The 8,608-nt window shown below is 48.7% G+C and overlaps 1 long non-coding RNA gene across 1 annotated transcript; it reads right to left on the minus strand.

The window, feature by feature from the left end:
* Nucleotides 1–1,392: 1,392 nt before the first annotated feature.
* LOC120973323 (uncharacterized) lies at nucleotides 1,393–2,690 on the minus strand. Its single transcript, XR_006671054.2, has 2 exons — nucleotides 2,198–2,690; nucleotides 1,393–1,698 (listed from the first exon to the last, which is right to left on the minus strand). It is a non-coding gene; the product is annotated as an uncharacterized lncRNA (long non-coding RNA).
* Nucleotides 2,691–8,608: the final 5,918 nt, after the last annotated feature.

Genomic DNA, 8,608 nt, shown 5'->3' on the forward strand with positions numbered 1-8,608 from the left:
AAAGGCTATGTGCACCGTCCGCCATAGCACTTTTGCCAGCGGGCAGTCAAGAAAAAGGTGTTTGATAGTTTGATCCCGATCACAAAAACTACGCCTAGTAGGTCCTATCCAATTGCGCTTATCCAGATTGTCCTTGGTTAAGATGACTTGTTTATGTACGAACCACATAAACACTTTAATTTTCAAAGGAACTTTGACTTTCCAAACATGTTTGGAACTAGGAATGGAGCTAGAGTTGATAACATCGAGATACATCGATTTAACTATAAACTCCCTAGTCCTAGTAAGTTTCCAGTGCAACTGATCGGGTTGTTGAGACAGCTGGACCTCCATCAGTCTACTCACTAAATGGAGCCAAACTTCCCAACGATTACCGGCTAGCGTTTTCCTAAATTGAATATCGAGGAGGATGGACTGAAATACTGTTGCAACATACGCGTCGCGTCGTTGAACAATACTATGAAGAGTCGGGTATTGAAGCGCGAGGGGTGTCTCTCCTAGCCAAGTATCCTCCCAGAAACGCGTGTTGGTGCCATTTCTGATTATAAACTTTGTCCTATTGAAAAAGGCTGATTTGACTCTCATCAGCCCTTTTCAGAAAGGCGAATCCGTCGGCCTTACTATCACTTGGGACAAAGTTTTGGAGGAAAGATACCTACTACGGAGAATCTGCGCCCATGTGGCCTCTATCTCTACAGACAACTTAGACAACCACTTGCTGAGAAGACATATATTCTTGACTTCAAGATTTTCAATGCCAAGACCCCCTTGGTCTTTTGGTCGACAAATAATATCCCAGTTGGCGAGTCTGTATTTTCTTTTTAGTTCATCACTTTGCCAGAAGAAACGGGATCGATAGAAGTCCAGCCTTTTCCTAACTCCAACTGGAACCTCAAAAAAAGACAAGAGAAACATAGGCGTACTCGTGAGAACCGAATTAATAAGAATTAATCGGCCTCCGTATGACATAAGCTTGCCCTTCCAGCAACTCAGTTTCTTCTCAAATCGATCCTCAGTACACTTCCATTCTCTGTTTGTTAGCTTACAATGGTGAATTGGTATACCTAGATACGTAAAAGGTAAAGCCCCCAATTCGCACCCGAACAATTGCCTATAAGCCTATTGTTCCTCATTGGCTCTTCCAAAACAGAACAATTCGCTTTTATGAAAGTTAATCTTTAACCCGGTCAACTATTCAAATAAGCATAACACCAGCTTCATATTTCTCGCTTTTGCCAAGTCATGCTCCATAAAGATGATAGTATCATCGGCGTACTGTAGGATGGACACACCTCCATCCACTAGATGAGGCACCAAGCCACCCACAGCTTCCTTAGCCCTTCCTATTAGAATAATGTGAATTTGTATGAACGCCACAATAGTCAGCACAAATGAGAAGCCAACACCATGAATTGAATTAACGTCTCCCCTTCTCCTAATCTCCTTAATGAAGGGCATAAGATTAATATAAGAAGACCTATGCAAGTCAGCAGATCTGAAAGAGTTAGAGCCAGAGATGGAGAGCAAAGCTATTTGAAATAGAATGGGCCGGCCCTGCCTGGAAGGCAGAGCATGAGCAGCCGCGCAAATCAGAGCTCGGGAGGACGACGAGCCCAGCGGATTGTGGGACGGCGTGCCTTGGGGGTCGGTGGGGTGCCGGCAAGTGCGGCTGCAAGTGGCTTCTACAGTCTGACCTACCTGCAATAATTAACAATGTATTAATCCTGCACTAATGTATCCAAAGTGATATTCTCACAAATTACTGGAGTTCGGCTGCTCCCTTACATAGCAAGACTCCTCCTACTACTACTACAGATTAAATGTTGTATACATGTAGCCTATACTAACATAGAAGAGATTAAACATTGTCACTTTGATGTAATTTTTTTTGTTCTGTGTACCGACATAGCAGTAATATAAGGCAAGACATTTGAAGGATTGCTGACACTAAAATAATTAATTGTACTGAACTTAAAATAAGATTTGCACTGAACTAAAACTAGAATTTGAAATGAACTAAAATAGATCTATGTTTAGGCATTTAAGCAAACACCTGATGGCAAAAAAAAGTGCCTGACATTTAGAAATAAAGACGATGGTATAGAAAAAATTCATGCAAGAATGAGAGGTACGACTCTGACATTTTAGCAACAAACAAATGACCGGAGTAGCAAATGTTCAAACTGAAACAATTGACCTTGCAGCACATGTGGACAGTACGGACTAGAACATTGTGTTTCGTGCACCCGCTCGAACTGAAACAATTGAACTTGCAGCACATCTGAATGTGGACATGGAGGCAGGGGATCCTGTGGGTGACAAGAAAACCTCAGCGTCACCACAACAATTCAGAGATGAGGCAGCATCATGAACTAATAGAGCTAGAGAGATTTGAGAGGAGCAGCAACATCATGCAAGAGAGAGAGAAAGCAGAGGAGAGCAGCAACCGTGCACATGTTGGAGGAGTACAGGAGCCGTGAGCTGCACGCAGCCGGAGGCGGAGGCCTACTAGGGGCACTGGCAACATGTGCATGTTGGACCTTTTACATTCTTCTTGCATATTTGAACCACTGATTTTTGCACAGTCAACTTATATATTGCTAAATAAACAAGAACTTGTTGTGGTTTATTTTTTGAACTTGCCTGGATTTAATACTTGAACTCGAGTCCCCAATTCAAGAATCATGCCAACAATCTGTAAACAGAAAAGATGCAGAGTTTAGAAACAAAAAGATTAAAATGAAAGTTGAAACATCAAACAAACTCTGAAGTAAATAGCACAAAAATGTTTTCAAACTCTTTCCTGAACATATGAGATTTATGTCTTTGAACATACAAATTTTTCAAAACATGTACTTTCACTTTTTTTTCCTTGTGTGTGCTCGACTTGGCCGGTTGCGCAGTGCTAGTAAAAATGGGCGACCACGCAGGAGCTTCTTTGTACTGAAGCGTTTCCAGAAATCATATCAATGGGTTATTAAACACATGCAGCAACATCGAAAGAGGAACACTAGAAAAAGAGGACGCCGCTATACAGGAACTGTTAGGCATAATCTTTGACATGAGAGTGAAGCGGCTGGCCGGGTCATACGTGGAGTTAGTTAGATGCATGCATGCTAGCTACCAGGTCGTGTGGCCGGCCGTTGAGGAACTGATGCGCGCATGGATATGGAGTTGCCGTGATGTAGCCATTGGAAAGAGGGAAAAGATTTGGGCGTTCGTGCGCCCGTGGCGGCGTTCGTGCGCCGGCCGGAAAAATCCTCGTGTCCAGTGTGTCTCCTTTCTCCTACCTCTGTCCGTGAGTGAGCTGAGAGAAAGAGAGCAGCCAGGCTCGGCAACAACAATTGGTATCATGAGCTGGTTCATCTTGGGTGTCGTCCCCTTGTCGGAGGCGTGCCGGCGGTGGCGGCGTTCGCCGGCGGCTGCGCGGTGAAGCTCCGGGCCGTGTGTCAGTCCATGGAGGTGCGCGGCGCGGCGAGGAGGCCGCGGTGGCTGCGGCGGCACGGTGAGGAGGCCGCGGAGGACCTGCGTGGTGGCGGCTTCAACGACAAACAGCGGCATGGCGGCATGGAGATGCTGCGCTGCGGTTGAGGCCGCAGCGGTGCAGGGCAATAAGCCGTGGCGGCGAGCAAGGCGCGACCGGTGCGTGTTATGGACACGCACTGGACGCGTCGGGCGCGCCGGGACCGTGGCGCGCGTATGAGCGTGCGGTTGACGTTGGGAAGAGGCGTATGTCGCCGTTGTGCTCGAGTCCGTGCTCGAGTTTGGCTACATCCTTCCGGCGTTTGTCGCTGGTGGCTGCCATGGCGGACGCGGAGGCGGCGCGCGGTGAGCGTCTGGTGCGGTCGGGCTCGTCGGGCGCGTCGGGTGTGCGCGGGACGTGCGGGATGCACTGGTGCGGTCGGGCTCGTCGGGCGCGTCGGGTGCGCGCGGGACATACGGGGCGCAGAGAGACGCTAGGCGTCTGTCGCCGGCGGAGAAGGAGCTCGGCGTATGTCGCCGGGGTCGTGACGGAGCACGGTGCAACCGGCGTCAGTGCGCCAGGTCGGGTCCGTGGCGGTGCGACCGGCGTCGATGCGTCGGGTCGGGTCCGCGGGCTGGGTCACGGCCGTGACGATGACAATGACAGGAGTTGCAACAACTCCGATGACGGCGAGCAGGCGGCACGTCACATTGTCGGACGGAGACGGTTAAGGCGACGGTCGACGACTAGTCATGTCAAGATTAGAGGGAGAATTGTTAGGCATAATCTTTGACATGAGAGTGGAGGGGCCGGCCGGGTCATACGTGGAGTTAGTTAGATGCATGCATGCTAGCTACCAGGTCGTGTGGCCGGCCGTTGAGGAACTGATGCGCGCATGGATATGGAGTTGCCGTGATGTAGCCATTGGAGAGAGGGAAAAGATTTAGGCGTTCGTGCGCCCGTGGCGGCATTCGTGCGTCGGCCGAAAAAATCCTCGTGTCCAGTGTATCTCCTTTCTCCTACCTGTCCGTGAGTGAGCTGAGACAAAGAGAGCAGCCAGGCTCGGCAACAATAGGAACTACAGTGGACAGACCAACAACATAAATCCTCAAGCAAAGCTCATAATCTCCATAGAAGGTGCCTATGAATTTACCATGGAAGGGCCTCCCATTCCCCTGCTCTATCTGCTCCCACTCCCTGCACACACACACACGGAGCAGAGAGAGGATGAGAGGGAGATGACTGAGGCGGATCGAGGACGGAGCACAGGGTGGCCTGCACGCAGCTCTTCTCGTGACCAGCTGGGCAGCATGCTGTTGTACTGACGATCTTCATCAGTACTAGAATGACTGGACAAGAAGTTTAGATTTGTAGCAGCACATGCACCAAACTTACAGAATTTTCTTCAACTTTGTTAGGTGATTGCATCAGTACTAGTATGATTGGAAAAAAAAATTCAGATTTGTAGAAGCACACACACGAAACTTACGGAATTTTATGGAAATGCACGAATTCTGATTTATCAGTACATAGTTTTATGGAAATGCATGAGTTAACTTCTTCTAGGCACTATCTGGACATGGTGAAGACTAGCTAATGTAAGGATAGGCAGAGAACACTTGGTGTTGAGCTTTTTTCCAAGTATGTATTGAACTGATATATTTTTTGTCAATGAACTGTTGTAGTATAGGTACTAGAGCTACCAGCATCTTTCTATATAGAGATAAACGCACCATTCGTCACTGAACTCTTGCGAGATGAGCACATTGGTCACACAAGTCTCAAAACGTGGAAAACGGGTCAGTTTAGTTTGCTATATGAGCAAACGGGTCACTCTCTTCTTTTGAGTCGTTGGCGCAGCCCACGAGGCGTTGTGAGTCAGCGGTGTACATTTGCAAGAAAACCCCTAGAAAGAAAAACATATTCAGTACCGACCCCCGCCAGCGCACTCCACCCCCAAACCCCGACCGGGCGACCTTGACGGCGGCTGGGTGCCCGTCGGCGGCAATGTCAACCCCGTTGGCTGTCTCCGTAGGTTGCGGTGGCGGAGAGGATGGCGAGGTAGCCGCCCCCCCCTACACTAGCCGCGCCGGCTGATGACGGCGACGAATCTACGGGTACCGGCGGCGGCGGTGTTTGTGGTGAAGCCGTTGTGGGTGTGGTTGATGCCGGTGGTCGCGCTGGTGCTGAGCTTCTTCCTCGACGGCGATTTCCCTGGGACGATGCACCCGAGTATGGTGCAACAACAATTGAATTTCATGCAACATCCTCACATCAGTCACACATCATAAATAGATCTCTTACATAAAATAGGTTCACAACCCAACATACTGCATGCAGCAGGTCTGGATACAATAGTGTTACAGACATATGCTCACATTGGCACACAACAAGCATACATGATACATTGCTGAATAAAAGAGATGCAACATCTCTGTCTCATCTACATCCTGAATAGAGCACCTGCACGGCCATCGGACCCTGGCCCTGCAAAACCATGTCCACCACCAATGTATGCCCTCTCTGCACCATCTATTGTACCAGGATAACAGGTGAAAGTGTGACACCGAGCGCTGTTCGATTCTTCGTCATAGTCATAAGCAGGCGGCAACTCTGTTAAGATAGGGTTGTGATCTATAACCTTTAGAACATGGATCTTCAGAAAATGAACAACTGTTAGCTTCTCATCTTTCAGACGAGTACTAGGCGGTGAAATTGGCACGTCAGAGTCAGAGGTTGGGTAATCTTGTCGTAATTCAGGCTCTGGCAGCTCCACTTCATATAATTTAGGCAATTTGTTTGGGTTCTTCATCCACGCTTCAACAACGACGAAGCACCGATCAGTGGGCTTCAACATCTTAACAAGATCGCCGCCGAGACTGCTAACAAGGTTGGTAACGAACTTGACCTCCCATGCCTCTTGCGGGATCCCATCAAAGCTCAACCTTGTCAAAAACTTCATAGACGACTCCTCGCCACCCATCCCACGATGCCACCGCCAAAACTGGATTGTCTCGCCGCCGACGGTAAGCTTGCGGGAGTGGTAGATGAGCACGCGAGTGCAGTCGTCGCCGGACCGAAACTGTACAAGAAAATCCGCCGGAGGCGAACATACCTCAACCATGACGTCCTCGCGGCGGACGCCGCATTGCGCCTCCAAAGCAGCAACCACCTGTGCCGGCGACATGGGAGGCCGGTTGCCTTCCACTGTACCCACCAGGGCACGACCGCGTAGCTTCTCCTCCAGCCGGTACATCCCAGCCGTGCGCCTCAGCACACAGCGACCGACCTCAGGCCGCAACTCCGGCTCGCCGCGCCTCCAGCCCTCCGCCGGGAAGAAGATACTACCCTCCCTGTTCTCCGGACGCCAGCTCTCTCCCTCATACTGGTCCATCTCAAGAGAGGTGACGACAACGGAGACGGCTGTGGCAGATCTGGAGAGAGGAGAAGGTGAGATCGAGAGAGAGCTAGGGTTTTCCCCGAATCGGGCTGTATTGAGGATTTTGACCAGGGAGGGGATGCACAATTTGCAAAAAGACCCTTCACAGTGATCCTGACAGTGGGCCATACGCTGAGTCAGCAAGCCACGTCGGCCCGTAACGGCTCGCAACAGGGAAGTAACCCATTCGCTCATAAAGCAAACCAAACTGACCAATTCTCCACATTTTGAGACTTGTGTGACCAATGTGCTCATCTCGCGAGAGTTCAGTGCCGAACGGTGCGTTTATCTCTTCTATATATCATGATAAAAAGCAAACAAACATGCATCATCTCCACCAGACCATTCTCTCATCATCTTCAGAACATACATACTAGAGAAAATTGAACTGACAATAGAAGGAATTTATACTTTTTTGGGATTGATATCATGTAATACCACATCCAGAAAGCATGCCAAGCGAAATGTATACCGTTTTAGTTGAAGAACTAGCAGTCTTGCAGCACAAGAGGCACGGCATGGTGCTATTAACTAACTTACAGAGATCCTTTCTGCATTGTAGTAGTACCTGAGGTTACAAGGGTCAGAAATTTACCATTTGATGGCCTTCACGCCACCAGCAGCGCCGGAGGTGACCTCATGTCTCCTGCTGTCGGCGGGGAGCAAGAGCTGGATCCAGGGGGAAGAAGGTGGTAGGAGCGCCTTGTTCGTCCGATCTCTCATGGGAGGGCAGTGCTCGACGTCGAGGTGTAGGGCGGCCAAGGATACGGTCACGCGTTGAGGAGGAGCAGGATGGGGCAGAGGTGGTTGTTGCCGACGCTCCGCCCTCCGCCGGCGACCGCCCTTGCAGCGCGTCGTGGGAGGTGGGAGGAGGAGCCATGGCGCGTCGCTGGAGGTGGAGGCTCTATGTTTATGTTAATAGTACCATAATAGCATTGCACATTAGTGGTTGTCAACTGAATCTTGCAAGTCCAAACAAACCCGTAGTTGAACTTGAAGCCTGACAAAAAAGAATAAACTCGCACTGACAAATGGATGAATTTAATCTTGAACACCTTTTCTCTTTTAGAAGGTTGATTAATGCCACACACAAGGACAAGACAGTGTGCCAAGAAGACACAAATTAACACCACGATAGCTGCTCTAGACCACGGAATGGATGGAAGCACAAGACGATAAAATAAAATAAGAATTGGCTTGAACTTAAACCAAAATGATAATTGAACTGAACTAAAATTAAATACTGGACTAAATTAAAATAAGAAACATATAGCGAAATTAAATTCTATAAACACAAGCATTTTCAGCAATCAAATTTTCCTCTTGAATATGTAGAGGGACACACCTTGTTTTTTCTATCAGATTCCTACATCCAGGCAAAGAAGTGGGTATACGACAAGGTACATTAGCCCAAGTTTTTGTACTTCTCATTGCATTGCTTCAGTTTGGTTCCAAGAACACTATGCTTCAATTTCGGTTGCAGACCTGGTTGTCACGGCGTGCGTTGTAGCGATCCGACCTCAAACGGTCAAATCTCTGTGCATAGTGTCATCCCTGGATCGGTAATGGTGACACACACAGTACTCAAAGGATTTATAACAGAGTGCAATCACACACTTATTACATCGAATGTCTCAAAAGAGAACTTAATACATAATATGGCTTAAGGCCATCTAAATAAGATAATAGCGGAAGCTTCGAAAATG

Source organism: Aegilops tauschii, chromosome 2, assembly GCF_002575655.3.
Source record: "Aegilops tauschii subsp. strangulata cultivar AL8/78 chromosome 2, Aet v6.0, whole genome shotgun sequence".
Lineage (NCBI taxonomy): Eukaryota > Viridiplantae > Streptophyta > Magnoliopsida > Poales > Poaceae > Aegilops > Aegilops tauschii.